Source organism: Chelonia mydas, chromosome 10 (assembly GCF_015237465.2).
Source record: "Chelonia mydas isolate rCheMyd1 chromosome 10, rCheMyd1.pri.v2, whole genome shotgun sequence".
Lineage (NCBI taxonomy): Eukaryota > Metazoa > Chordata > Testudines > Cheloniidae > Chelonia > Chelonia mydas.
In genome coordinates this window covers 60,128,923-60,142,222 of record NC_051250.2, presented here as the reverse complement: position 1 = coordinate 60,142,222, position 13,300 = coordinate 60,128,923, and the positions used below count along the sequence as shown (strand labels likewise).

Genomic DNA, 13,300 nt, shown 5'->3' with positions numbered 1-13,300 from the left:
TTTTGCTCCTCATATTTCCTATTATTGTTACCATTAAATTGCCAGAGAAGATCATACTTCGAATAACTATTGTGTCTCTCCAGGTAGACATAACAGGACCCTTTTCTCTGAAATTACTTTTTTTCTCCCTTTTTCTTCTAGCACATAAATTGTGTCATAACATTGTGTTAATTTTTTTTGTTTTTTTGTAAAATGTTGAAGTGTTTAACTTTGGTAGTTGGACATTAGATTGTAATGGACTAACACTAGGCTGTAGGCTACCCATAAGACTCTTGTTAGCATTTTCATACTTCCCCTGTTTTTCAGTGGTTTGCAATTTGGCTGTAGAAATCTGCTCTGAGCTGAAAATTTGGTATCTTGATCTTGCAGATACTTATGCCTGAACTTAACTTTAAGCATGTTGAACTCACAGTCACAAAGTGGGGCACATATGTAAGTCTTTGCAGGATTGGAGACCAAGACCTTAACAATAGGAACAAAAAGACTTGTCCATAAAGGACAAACTACAAATTTGAGGTTTTAGAAGATTTTTTGTGCTCTTATAGCCTTGAAGTGATTTTGATTTTTAAACAAAGTCTGAGGAGGAACTTGTACTGATACTTAAAATAAAAAGATTATGCACACAAACAGAATAGCAATTGCTCTTATCTTAGGCAAAAGTGTAAAGTTAACTATATAATGTTACTTTTTGTATTGGCTGTATTCCTTATGCTTATTACAGAAACTGAGTAATGCTGCAGAAGCTCAGATGATGTTTTGTCTTTGGCAAAGGCAATTGACAAAGGCTAGGAATTTTAATAGTCTACAGGAGTTAGGTGCCTTACTGCCATTGAAAGTCAAGGGGGTTAGGCAGTCAGCTCTCATTAGGAAGTGTTAAAACTTCACTCAAGATTATAAGTGCAGGCACTTCCTGTGTGTGTGTACATAATTACCTAACAGGCCTGATAGCACAGCTCTGATTCCTGTAGGTTTTCCTAATGAAATCTGATTTTTCTGAGATTGGGTCAAGCTGTGGTTTTTCACTGTGATGTAATGAAAGGTTCTGGATGCCAATTGGACCCTTAGTAGCAAGTACACAAAATAAGCCACTCATGACACCTAGTCACTCTGTTGCCTTCAGGGAGATTGCACAGGGGTAACTTTTTGGTAATTAGTTAACAATGCTGTTGGTGATTCATAAGAAGGAATAGGGTGCAGCTTGTTCCCTTTTACCTATGTTAGTTCTGCAATACATAAGACAGAACTTGCTTTTGTCACTAAGTATAACTCTGCATATACAGTGGGAGCAGATCTGCTGACTCGGTGCTCAAGGTCATATGGAAGGTCAGTGGCAGAACCAGTCATAGAACTCAAGTCTTCTCTCATTGTTCTGTTCATCAGACTTGTTAAGGTAGAATCATACTTTAATGTGTTCTTGTTGGTCTATCACAGGTGGAGGGCAGTGAAGCAGCCCCCTTCTTTTGCTAGTCTTTCCCAGTTGTCAGACCTCTCAGCCTTCATGATTTGGGGCTATCTTATGACCTAGAGCAGGGGCGAGCAAACTTTTTGGCCTGAGGGCCACATCAGGTTTCTGAAATTGTATGGAGGGCTGGTTAGGGGAGGCAGTGTCTCCCCAAACAGCCAGGCATTGCCTGGCCCCCGCCCCCTATCTGACGCCCCCTGCTTCTCGCCCCCTGACAGCCCCCCTGGGACTCCTGCCCCATCCAACCCCCCTGTTTCCTGATGGCCCCCCGGGGACCCCTGCTCCATCCACCCCCCACTTTCTGTCCCCTGAACCCTCCTGCCACTAACTGCCCCCAAGGACCCATGCCCTCATTCAACCACCCTGTTCCCCGCCCACAGACTGCCCTGACCCCTATCCACACCCCTGCCCCCTGACCACCACCCCTGCCCTCTATCTAACCCCTCCCCCCCAGCTCCCTGCCTCCTTACCACACTGCCTGGAGCTCTGATGGCTCGCGGCATGGCTGCACCGGGTCAGGCTGGGCTCTGCAGCTGCGCTGCCCCAGGAGCCCGCTGCTTCGCCGCCTCGAGCATTGTGCTGGCGGCGCAGTGAGCTGAGGCTGCAGGGAAGGGAGACAGCGGGGGAAGGGCCGGGGATGAGCATCCCGGGCCAGGAGCTCAGGGACCAGGCTGGATGGTCCCGCGGGCCATAGTTTGCCCACCTCTGACCTAGAGGAATCTCTGCCTGCATTTCTGTGTATTGGAGTACCAGTGTTTAAGGCAATACTCTGTGGCTCTGGAAAAGAGAACTTCCACTGTGCCTTCTTTCCGCCCCCTCCCCCCGAGATCATTAAACAAGCTAATTTCAGAGCATCAGCAATTTTCTAGCCTGCTTGAGACATATTCTTTAAGGTGAAGGAAAAGATTGAAAAGGGGACTGGACAAATTGTAGGGCAAAAGTAAATGTGTGGTGGGAACCTTTGGTGGGAGTGGAGGTGAGTGGGGGAAGGAAAACAGAGTTCCTCCAGGCAGAAGGAGAGTTTGGGCTTGAGAAGAGAGGTTTGGTGGAAGGTGAGAGTGGGAGAGAGTTGTTTCCTTGAGGATTTGAGGGAGGACAAAGAGAAGGAACAGAGAGTTCAGAGAAGGTAAGTAAGTGGCGAAGGAAATGCAAAGTAACATCTGGTACTGTAAACAGTTTCAATTACCTTTAACAGAAACACAGAAATCAATTAAAAATTTTGATAATAAAAGAAGATGCTGGGGGAGGAAAAGGAAAAATAAAATAAGCAACTAAACAGAAAATGTAGAAAATCTCATGAGAGAAAGTAACAGAATAGAGATGAAAGGCTGGAGTCAGGTAAAGTTTAACAACATGCTGAAGCATGGCTTTGAGAGACATGATTAAGAAAAATACAGAGACACAGAGGGAAACTTAGGAAAAAAGGAGACATGGTAAAATTGTTTTTATTATTGATCATAATTGCCATTGATCTCCCTCTTGAAACAAGGTTCCATTTTACATGGGGAAAAAAGAATTGTCTTGTATACTGGGGGTTAGTGTTCTGTACCATTTGTGACCAGGCTCTTTCTCCATGTTTCATCATGCATTGCCTGGCTATGATACTGTGGGGGTTACATCAGTTGTGTCTCAGCTGATAAGGACTCAGCTAAAACAATTACATTCTTCACACCAAGGTAGTTTGATGATTCTGCCTGCATTTCTGGACCAGCTTTTTCATTCTCAAGCTATTACACCTGTTACCATGATTGCCAGAGAATTTTTTGTACAAAACTAATACTTCATAAAGTACAGTAACAGTCTGTGACAATTGAATATATTGTATCCTATAGTAAAACTAAAAATACAAAACAGATGCCAGTTCTTGTTCATTCTGATCACAGAAGCCTCATGATTGTTGTTCCAATGTATGCTTTATCAGAGCTGGTTTTGGTCCTGCCTAAATTACATTATATAGCTAATATTCTTTGATCATATTCTGATATTTATATATGTTCATTATCAATTGTTTTTTCCTCTTTTTCCTAGCAATAAAGATCAAGTTTACATAAGTAGTTTGGCAAAAGCAAGATGGACCAGAGCTATTCAGAAGGTAGGAACTTCTTATAATTACTAGCTATATAATGTGCTGCTGTAACTTAGTTTTCCTATGAAGGAAAATATGAGCTTCAGATCCACAGCTGTTGTAAATGAGTGCAGCTCCATTACACTAGCTGAAGATCTGGCCCTGGAGAAGTTTTGTTCAGATGCCTTTGATTCACAGGAACACTTCTCACTGTCTCTTGAGAAGCTATTTTCTTCAAGATAATCTAATGGCTTATTTTGTTGGATAATTTTTTAGGGTTCTGAAGACTATCTTTTGCCATAATGTTAATTGTAGAATAGGGCATTTTAGCTGCAATTCATATTGAGTCAGAAACATAAACTCTCTTCAGAAAGCGGTAGCAGAACAAATAAAGAGATTGCAAACAGTATGATGTATTTCATTTTAATGTTTAAAATAAATTGTTGCAGGAGATGTTCTATCCAGCAAATACTCAATAAAGCTGTATTGAAAATGTCATCAATTGAAAATGCATTTTGCTGCTGGTTATGGCAATTAGAATTTGCACAAACAATATCATTTATTAACAGAGTTCAGTTGCTTTAAGTGCCTTGTAATTACCGAGAACGCAACTCAGAAATGGGCAATGTGACTTGGTTGCCTCGGATGATTGGGCCCCAGGACACAAAGCTCGTCATTTCTGGGGCGGCAGTTCATATCTGCCACAAGTTACTCAGTAGCGCTATCTGTTGTTGTTATCTGATAGTTGAAAAGGGTGGTCCAGCTGGAGAAAGGTGATGGTATTAATTCAGTTCCTGGAATTCAGGTCCACATCAGGTTCTTCACCTATCACGATTAGCACCTCTTGGTACACTCAGCAGTGCTACTGAATGTGATATGCATAGAACTGAAAGTTAACTACCTGCTCATCTGTAGAGATGGTTCCTTCAGCAAAGCACTGAGTTATGGTTGTGCTCAAAAATCGCGAGTCGGGCCTCAAATTATGAGACTGGTTTAAAATCATAACTTTTTAAAAAAGAATAATAGACTTGCGGGGAAGGGGGTTGGCTGTTGAGTCTTTACAATAGACTCAGGTAGTGATGTAGTGTGGAGAAATGCTCAATCATGAGGTCTAGAAACATACTCCCTTTTTTTTTCCTTCCTGAAAGCTGAGATTCTCTTGTAATCACTTGACTCCAGGAGTCAGCAGCCCTTTTTGTATTGTAGATGGCCATAGCTGGTTAAAACTTTGAGGTTCTCATGCCTAAATGAGAGATTGTTTAGCCTATTATGTGGTTTTTCACTGCTTTTGTTGGCAACACAACCACCATTGATCTCTATTCTCCAAGAATGGATTTGAGCTGTGTTGCTCCAAACAACCATTTAGCCAGTTTTAGGTGGCTATCTGCTGAGCTCATGTTTGAGAGTCAGAATGTGCGTCTGCCGCTCCCTTACTCCACAAGAAGCCTTGCTGATGTCAATGGGACTGCCAAAGTGAGTAAGGTTATCACGGGGTCTGGCCCTCAGTACATATTTTACCTTGTTTGGAGAGTTTGCTTAAAGGATAAATTCCGTTGCCAGGGCCTAGCTCAATTATCTTGTCTCGGGGTGAGAGACTGCCTGACAGGAATCTGCCCTTGAGGCCAAGGAAGAGTAGAGGAGCTGTGGGAGTAGCATCTGTATGCCTACCACCTTTGGGGTGATGATATGGATAGCCCCTGTGGAGCTGGGTTTTATATCATGCAAGGGTTGTCTGCTTTCCTTTATCTTGTCTTCCTTTCTGCCTCCAACCTTTTATGCAGTGGGAACACACCAGTGCCAGTTGCACAACCACAAAGATAGGGGCAGGATCTACTGCTATGTGCCTTCCACTGTCTGATCACTTATACAAGGGGTGGCCAACCTGAGCCTGAGAAGGAGCCAGAATTTACCAATGTACATTGCCAAAGAGCCACAGTAATATGTCAGCAGCCCCACATCAGCTCCTCAACTGCACTGTCTTCTGCTGAGCACCCAGGAGATGACAATGGCTAGCAGTCATACTGTATACATCTTGCTGGCAGCAGATGATAAAGATCTCCCCTCCCTCCCCGCACCTCCTGATCAGCCGTTTCGTGGTGTGCAGGAGGCTCTGGGGGGAGGAGGGGAGAAGCGAGGGTACTGCAGGCTCGGGAGCGGGCCGGAAGGGGTGGAGTGGGGGCAGAGCCAAGGGTTGAGCAGTGAGCGCCCTACGGCACATTGGAAAGTTGGCGCCTCTAGCTCCAGCCCCGGAGTCGGTGCCTATACAAGGAGCTGCATATTAACTTCTGAAGAGCCGCATGTGGCTCTGGAGCCCAGGTTGGCCACCCCTGATTTATACAATATTCAGCAACCAAGAAATAGCCTCAGCCTGCATATAAAGCTGGGTACCTGTTGGATTCATTGCTTACTGTGAAAGAAGAAGCATCAGACAGTCAGCATCTATGGATCACCTAGTGATGACCCCAGGTCCCGTTGCTACTCTGAAAAAGAAATTCTCTGCTGTTGGTGCTACCTCATACACAGTAAGTAAGAGCAGACTTTGTCCCACAGCACTGCAGGAAGCAATGTGCTATATTTATAAGAGGAGGAAGAAACTTTGTAATTGTGAACTGCTGGTTTGCCGCCTTGTGAAATACTCTTCTAAATTAAAAAAACTTTATGAATAATCCCAACTGTACATACAAAAATGATGGGGTATAAATTAGCTGTCACCACTCAAGAAAGAGATGTTGGAGTCCCTGTGGGTAGTTCTCTGAAAACATGGACTCAATATGCAGCAGCAGTCAAAAAAATGAACTAAATGTTAGGAACCATTAGGAAAGGGATAAAGAATAAGACAGAAAATATTATATTACCTCTATATACACCCACACCTTGAATACTGCATGAAGTTCTGGTCACCCCATCTCAAAAAAGATACGTTCGAATGGGAAAAAATACATAGAAGGGCAGCAAAATGATTAGGGGTATGGAACAGCTTCCATAGGAAGAGAGATTAAAAAGACTGGAACTGCTCATTTTGGAAAAGAGACAACTAAGGGGGGAAATAGGATGGAGATCTATAAAATCATGACTGTTGTGGAGAAGTTATTTACCCCTTCATATAACACACGAAACAGGGGTTACCCAATGGAATTAATAGGCATCAGGTTTAAAACAAGCATAAGGCAGTACTACTTCATACAACACATAGTAAACCAGTGGAACTTGATGCCAGGGGGTGTTGTGAAGGCCAAAAGTATAACTGGGTTCAAACAAGATTTAAATAATTTCATAGAGGATAGGTCCATCAATAGCTACTAGCCAAGATGGTCAAAGACACAGCTGGGTGCTCATAAACTTCAGATTGCCAGCAGCTGGGGCTGGATGATCGGATGGATCACTTAATAAATTGCCCTGTTCTGTTCACTCTCTTTTTAACATCTGGCACCAGCCACTGTCAGAAGACCAGATACTGGGCTGGATGGACCATTGGTCTGACCCAGTATGGCCGTTTTTATGTTCTTAAAAGCCAACTGGGTTCTAAAAAAATGAGCTCATTACAGTGTTGGCTGCCAGATATATGATCATTCTCTCTTCTCGGGAGACGTAGGGAAAATGCTTGGCAGGGTGATGAAATCAGAGCCTCAGCTTTCTGCCGTGTTGGAGACTTTAATTTCTGCCATTTAAAGATCACTGATTCATGATACTTGACAGTTTAATCTATGGGTGTAAATCACTTTTGGGGCCTATTATTGCTTAATTGTGTGTAGACATTTGAGAGCAAGCTCTGGTAAAATCTCACCCAGAATCCTTATTTATGTTGTTTTTTTTTCCTGAGTGCTCTTAGCCCAGAAGAAGAGAAGAAAATGCCACTTGTATCGTAGTGTCGCTTCAGAATAGGGAAACAAGTGTGTGAATAGCAGATACTTGTGCCTTTTTCATGTCTGTTTTATACAACAGTCTGTGTATTTTTTTGTAAGATTATATTTGCTTGAAAAGGTATTTCTAAGCCATTGCAGAATCCAGAGCTGTGTTTTGACAAAGTTGTCTGTGTTGAAATCAGCTTTATAATTAAGACTGTTGTTCTAATACGTTTTGCTTTGCATTCTTATGTTCATGTGACACAATTTGTGTAGTTAACTTCAGAATTCATTTCTTTGTGACTTGCAAAGAGGATTTTCCGCGTTTCTCTTAATCATGTTAAACTTGCTAAAAAATGTTAACACACAATGGAAAAAATGCAGACACTTTAAAAAGTTTGTTGGGATAGACATTGATTTTTAAACTGTTTTGTGTCATCTTTTTAATATTCATTTTTTTTCCCTGTTAGGAGCTTTCTTCCTTTCATATTCAGGACAGCTTTTAATTAACTCAGGAATGTGTTTAAGGAAAGAGAAAATATAAAACACAGAGATGCATTAGATATTTAGGGGAGAGAATCTCCTATCGAATTTACTATAGAACAACACTGAAAACCTTTCTCTTTTTGTAATGTTCAACTGTGAAACTTTAGTCCATTGCAAACTGTGGCTGGGGAGTGTGTCCATTTATATCTTCTTCTGATCATTTTTTTTGGCAGGCAGTCTTGAAGGTGCCAACGTGCTAAGGGTTAACATTATGAAATCTTCATGGTATAACTGAGTTTATATTTACAGTAAGAATGCTACTAATCCTTCAACATGGAACAAAAATGTAGTTTCAGACCATTATTAGTCATATTGTAGTCTACAGGCTGGTTTCTCCTCCAAGTAAGCAGTGACTGCTTCATGCAATTCCGGGTTGTTGTGTAAACCTGTGATTAGGAAGTTTTCTATTGCAGAAATGTGGCCTCAGTTAAATACTATGTAATAAACTCACTTGTAATATTTAGCAAATGTGAATGCAAAGCACAAAACTAATGTATTGAAGTGGGAAAGTATGTTCTCTGCATGGAAAGTTATTGACTGTTTGGAGCTAGGGAAGAATAATTAAATGGCTGCTGTATCCATCAAGAAATTCAAAGGCCAGTCCAGGAACTCCTTCCACTGAGTCAGTGTAGGTATCCTGAATTTACTCTAGTGCCCATGAGACCAGAATCTGGTCCCAGATTTACATGGTTCTGTACTGAAATAAATTTCAAACTCCATAAACTAGCCATAGAGCATTCAAGTGTAACGTTTATGCCATTTTTACCAGCTTTATGTCATCATTTGTGGCATCCCAATTCTGAGTTAGCCAAAGGCTGTTCCATCAAACAGCCAGAGCCGGAGCTCAGAGGTATCTGGTACTGTGCCTTTTCCCCCAGGCACACCACACTATCGGGGATTGCAAAGTATAGAGGGTTTAAAGCTGCTACATCAGCTCTGTGCCACCAAGGGAATTTCTGAGTAGCTGGTGATTCTGATAGGGTGCAAAAAGACAATATTCTAACAGGATATCCGTCCCAAAGAGCTCTTTAGCTCACTGGGGCTAATGCATTTTCCCCACACTTATGTTATTCAGCTGGCTTTCAGCTGCAAGGATCAGATTGAAAATGGTTTGTCTGTTTATGTATTTATGAAGGAATAGTGCCTGGAAAGGTACATCTCTAGCTTGGCTACTACATGGCAGTGTTTGTGTGTATCTTCTAAGCAGTAATATCACACTAGTTGCTGGGACATCTGAACATCTTCCACAAAGCATGATGTCCCCATGTCAGCAAAGCACTTAGGTACATGCTCAACTTTAAACATGTTAGTCTTGTTGATTTTAATGGAACAGATCATGTGCTTAAGGTTAATCATGTGCATAAGGTTTTAGCTGAATCAAGGTCATAAATGAGTAGTCTGTGTAGAGTTTCTAAAATTGTCCTCTTGCGCTTGGCTGTCTTCTTTTTTCTAGGCACACGTAGACAGGGTTTATTATTATTTATTGGAAAGCTAATGCAAAGAAGTGAGTCTTGTTGGTTGTTCTGAAGATAAGTTTCATGGTTATTCTGTCTTTTGGCATGGAGTTACCACAGCAGAGAAGTGAGCTGCTGAGAACACGGTCCTTTTCTCTGGCTATTCTTAACCTGACTTGAGCCCAAACTGGAACCTACCCAGAATACCATTGGTACTGATGTGTAGCTGGTACTAAAAAATCTTACCTTCTCTAAAAATGGAAGGAGAGAAATGAGTGGGTGACTGGAAAGCTCAAGAGTGTCAGGAAATGGATTGAGGAGGGAGGTGGACCTCAAAGCAAGAGCTTGGAAATGCATATGGATAACAGTGCTACAGGGTATGTCTACATCGCAATTAAAAACCTGCGGCTGGCCCAGGCTCACAGGGCTTGAGCTAACGAGCTGTTTAATTGTGGTGTAGATATTCAAGCTCAGGCCGGAGCTTGAGCTCAGGGGTTCTCCTCCTTCATGGTGTCCTAGAATCCAAGCTCCAGCGTGAGCCTGAATATCTACACTGTAATTAAACAGCCCCTTAGTCTGAGCTCCGTGAGTCTGAATCAGTTGACTTGGGCCAGCCATGAGTGTTTAATTGCAGTGTAAACATACCCACAGTGGTTATGACAATAGCACTTAGTGTGGACAGGAGTCCTAGCTGCAGGAGGTGAGTCACAAGGAACCCAGAAATCCACAAACATTCAGAAGCCAGTCTGACAGGCGCTTGAGGGTTTCAATTTACAAGGCACAGCAAGACCAGCTTGGTGCATCTCAGTCCACAAACACAGCAAACGCATCCCAGCAATCATTATAATTCAAGTGAACTACTAAAAGGGGAGACAACCTGGACTAAGTAGACTTCCTTTTGCCTGGAAGAGCCAGATACTCTCCCTGGTTTGTGCAAGCATAAGCCAGTGCTATTGAGGTTCTGAGCCCCTGAAGGCGTTAAGTCTGCCTGGTGCAGGAGTGTGACTGAGCTAACTACCCATTATCCCGACTCTGCCATGGGGTCTGGAGATACCTCTAAATGTGGGCAAGGCAAGGCCAAGTCATCTGAGAGTCAGTCTCTCTCTCTCTCTCTCTCAGGCAGTTTCCACCAGCAGGGCTCCTACGGAGCCCAAATTGCCCTCCCTCATGGAGCTGCCTGCATTGGGGTGAGGGTGTGATTTTCTATTTGAGACTTCTAAACCCCTCCACTAATCGGTGCAGATCAGGTGACTATTGTTTCCCACCACCACCATAGCTGAATGGATGAAACCATCTGAATTCAGCTTGGTATTTTTTTCTGTGTATGTTTGGCCTCAGTCATAGGTGTTTTGTATGCCTACATAAAATCCTTGTATAGAAGATGGTTGGACTACTCCCTTTCCATCTCCCTGCCAATCTATGACTCAGCAGCTTCAAATTTCAAAGGCCATTAAGCCACAGTGAACTTCAGGCCCTAGAAACAGCCAGCATATAGTGAAGGATCTGCAAATCAAGAGAGAGAAAGCTTCTTCGCACTGATGATGATTTGGCTTTCTGGGAGTTGATCAAGTCCCTGTCTGGAAAAGGAAACCAAATATAATAAAGCACCAGTGATGATAATTCTTTAGTGCTATGGGGGGAGTAACCTTGATGGTGAAAAGCACATGATAATGGTCAGACCAGTGTGATTTCAGCACAGAGATATGGCTGAATATATAGCCAACCCTCTGGGAGTTTTCCTGAGCCATTTCTGCTGTTATGGTATTTACTCTAGTTTTCATTATTCCCTCATATGCTCTTTCTGTACAGTTTAATGTCTTTGTAACTTGTACTTGCCATTTCTTTTGTTAATGCATTCCCTTCCCCCTCCTCCTCCTCCAGTAAAAGGAAACAGAAGGAAATTGTGAGTTTCACTCATTTCCCCTAGAGGGAATATAAAGGCAATAATTTATGAATCGCCACTATATTGTGAAAACGAACTGAGTTAAAATTTTCAGAAGTGAGTTAACTGAAGTCACATTGACCTTCAATGAGACTTAAACTCCCAAATGCCTAAAGCCCAGATTTTTAAAGATATTTTTGTATTGCCCCACTCAGCCTTGCAACGCCTACGTCTCATTTTCAAAAGTGACTTAGGTACATAGGAGCCTAAGTCCCAATGACTTTCATTAGGATTTTGGCTCCTAAATCAGTTAAACGCCTAAGTGTCATTGCTCATTAGAGCAAAGTTTAAATACTTTAAAAAAATCTGGGCCTTAGGGATTTTGGAAAATTGAACTTCAGCTCCTAAGTAGTTCTGTTATTTGAACTCTTAGTAAGACTGTAAGATAAATATACACTGGCTTAAAAGTGCATTGCAGAGATCACACAGATCAGTTTAAAAATAAAAAAGTACAAGCATAAACCACCTCCAACATTTATATCACTTTGTTGGGTTTTGAATTCCAGTTTGTCTGATTATTAGAACCTACTTCAAATAAACAGGGCACTAAAATACCATTAGAGCATACATGGTATATGTTTGGTATACCTTTTTGAACCAGTTTGTTGCCATGCATTGTTGGATTTCCTGTTTTATCTAGTACTTTTGAGACTTTTCCCATCTTAAGGCTAGTAAAGGAGATAATTGTATTTTTTTCCAGATATTACATAGACATAACAAAAAAGAACACCCTGGTAAGTACTTCTTGCAGAAGTATTTATAGTTCTAGTGTTAGTGCAGAAGGGACTGGAATTTGAGCCCTTTCTCTGAATCATATGTTGCAATCAAATGATTTTTCTACTGCGGTGAGTTCCCTTGTTCTTGCCACTTCTCTCCCCAGAGAAGAAAAGGGGGAAAAACGGGGGGGGCAGGGGGGAATCAGATGGAAACTCCTTCAGAGAGAAGCTATAAAGGGCTCTGGAGGTCTCCATTAAAAAGCACAGTGCTAGTCATCTAGATGAAACGAGCTCTGATAAATTACTAAGAGACTTTTGATATTTGGGCACTTTCTTTGCTCTGAGTTGATGCTCCAAGCCCAGCAACACCTTTTGAAAAAGAAGATAAAAGGGGAAAGATGGTGTTTTCAGAAAAGCAAGAAAATGATCTCAATGCTTGATTTCTAGATTTGGGCCAAAATATTTCCCTAAATTTTGTTTGAAAATGGGAGATGTTCTAAACATAGGTAACTGATATCCATTCAGGTGCTTTGGAACTAAAGTTGGGCAGAGAACAATAATTTCATTTAGTGGAGGATTTTGAGTATTCAGAAATTGGTTTTATTACAGTTCAGAACGATAACCAAAGCTTTTGAAATGCTACATAAAATAGAATTTCCGTCGTCCTTCCAGCTCTGGGAATCCTTGTGTTGATACAGTCTCATCAGACACCTGCCTGGTTTCTGACAGAATTTCGTCAAAATCAGCACAGTGCCATGGAACATTTTGATTTTAATGAAGCAGCAAATTCTGATTTAAAAATGTTGTGTTTTTTTTTAAAAAAAATTTCCATCTAGTTCTATTCAGAATTGTTCTTGCTGAAAAAGAAGGGTCCTTTCAGAAAGATAAGTTTGAAAACTCTGTTTTATTGATATTACCTTTCCATTTGTTCACTTTTCTTTGTTACTGATTGTTTGTATAGTGGTAGCATGGGTGCCCACCAGCCTGGTGTCTGAGTGCCTAGGCACTGTGCCCATATATAACAAAAAGAATATTGAGGCTAAATATAAGACGAGACAACAGATAACACAACAGACAGGTGGCGGAGGCATGGGGCAAGAGTGAAACACAGTGGTGATTCGTATGCAGAGGTCACAGAACACCAGCTGCACTAACCATTGTAAAATGATTTGTGGGTGTCTCATCATAAGTTTAAAAGTTTTCTTTGTCTTCTGTCTCATTCAACTTTTCTTGGGGTAAGGTGGAGAGGGGAATAGTGGTTAAAAACATCATT

At 41.7% G+C, this 13,300-nt stretch overlaps 1 protein-coding gene across 1 annotated transcript in view; it reads left to right on the top strand.

Moving 5' to 3' along the window:
* The first annotated feature begins 1,154 nt into the window (after positions 1-1,154).
* Positions 1,155-13,300, top strand: part of UNC13C (unc-13 homolog C) — a 448,489-nt gene continuing 436,343 nt past the window's right edge. Inside the window, exons 1-2 of the mRNA XM_043523375.1 lie at positions 1,155-1,390; positions 3,491-3,554. The gene's annotated coding sequence lies outside the window, so the exon portion shown is untranslated. The remainder of the gene's footprint in view (positions 1,391-3,490; positions 3,555-13,300) is intronic.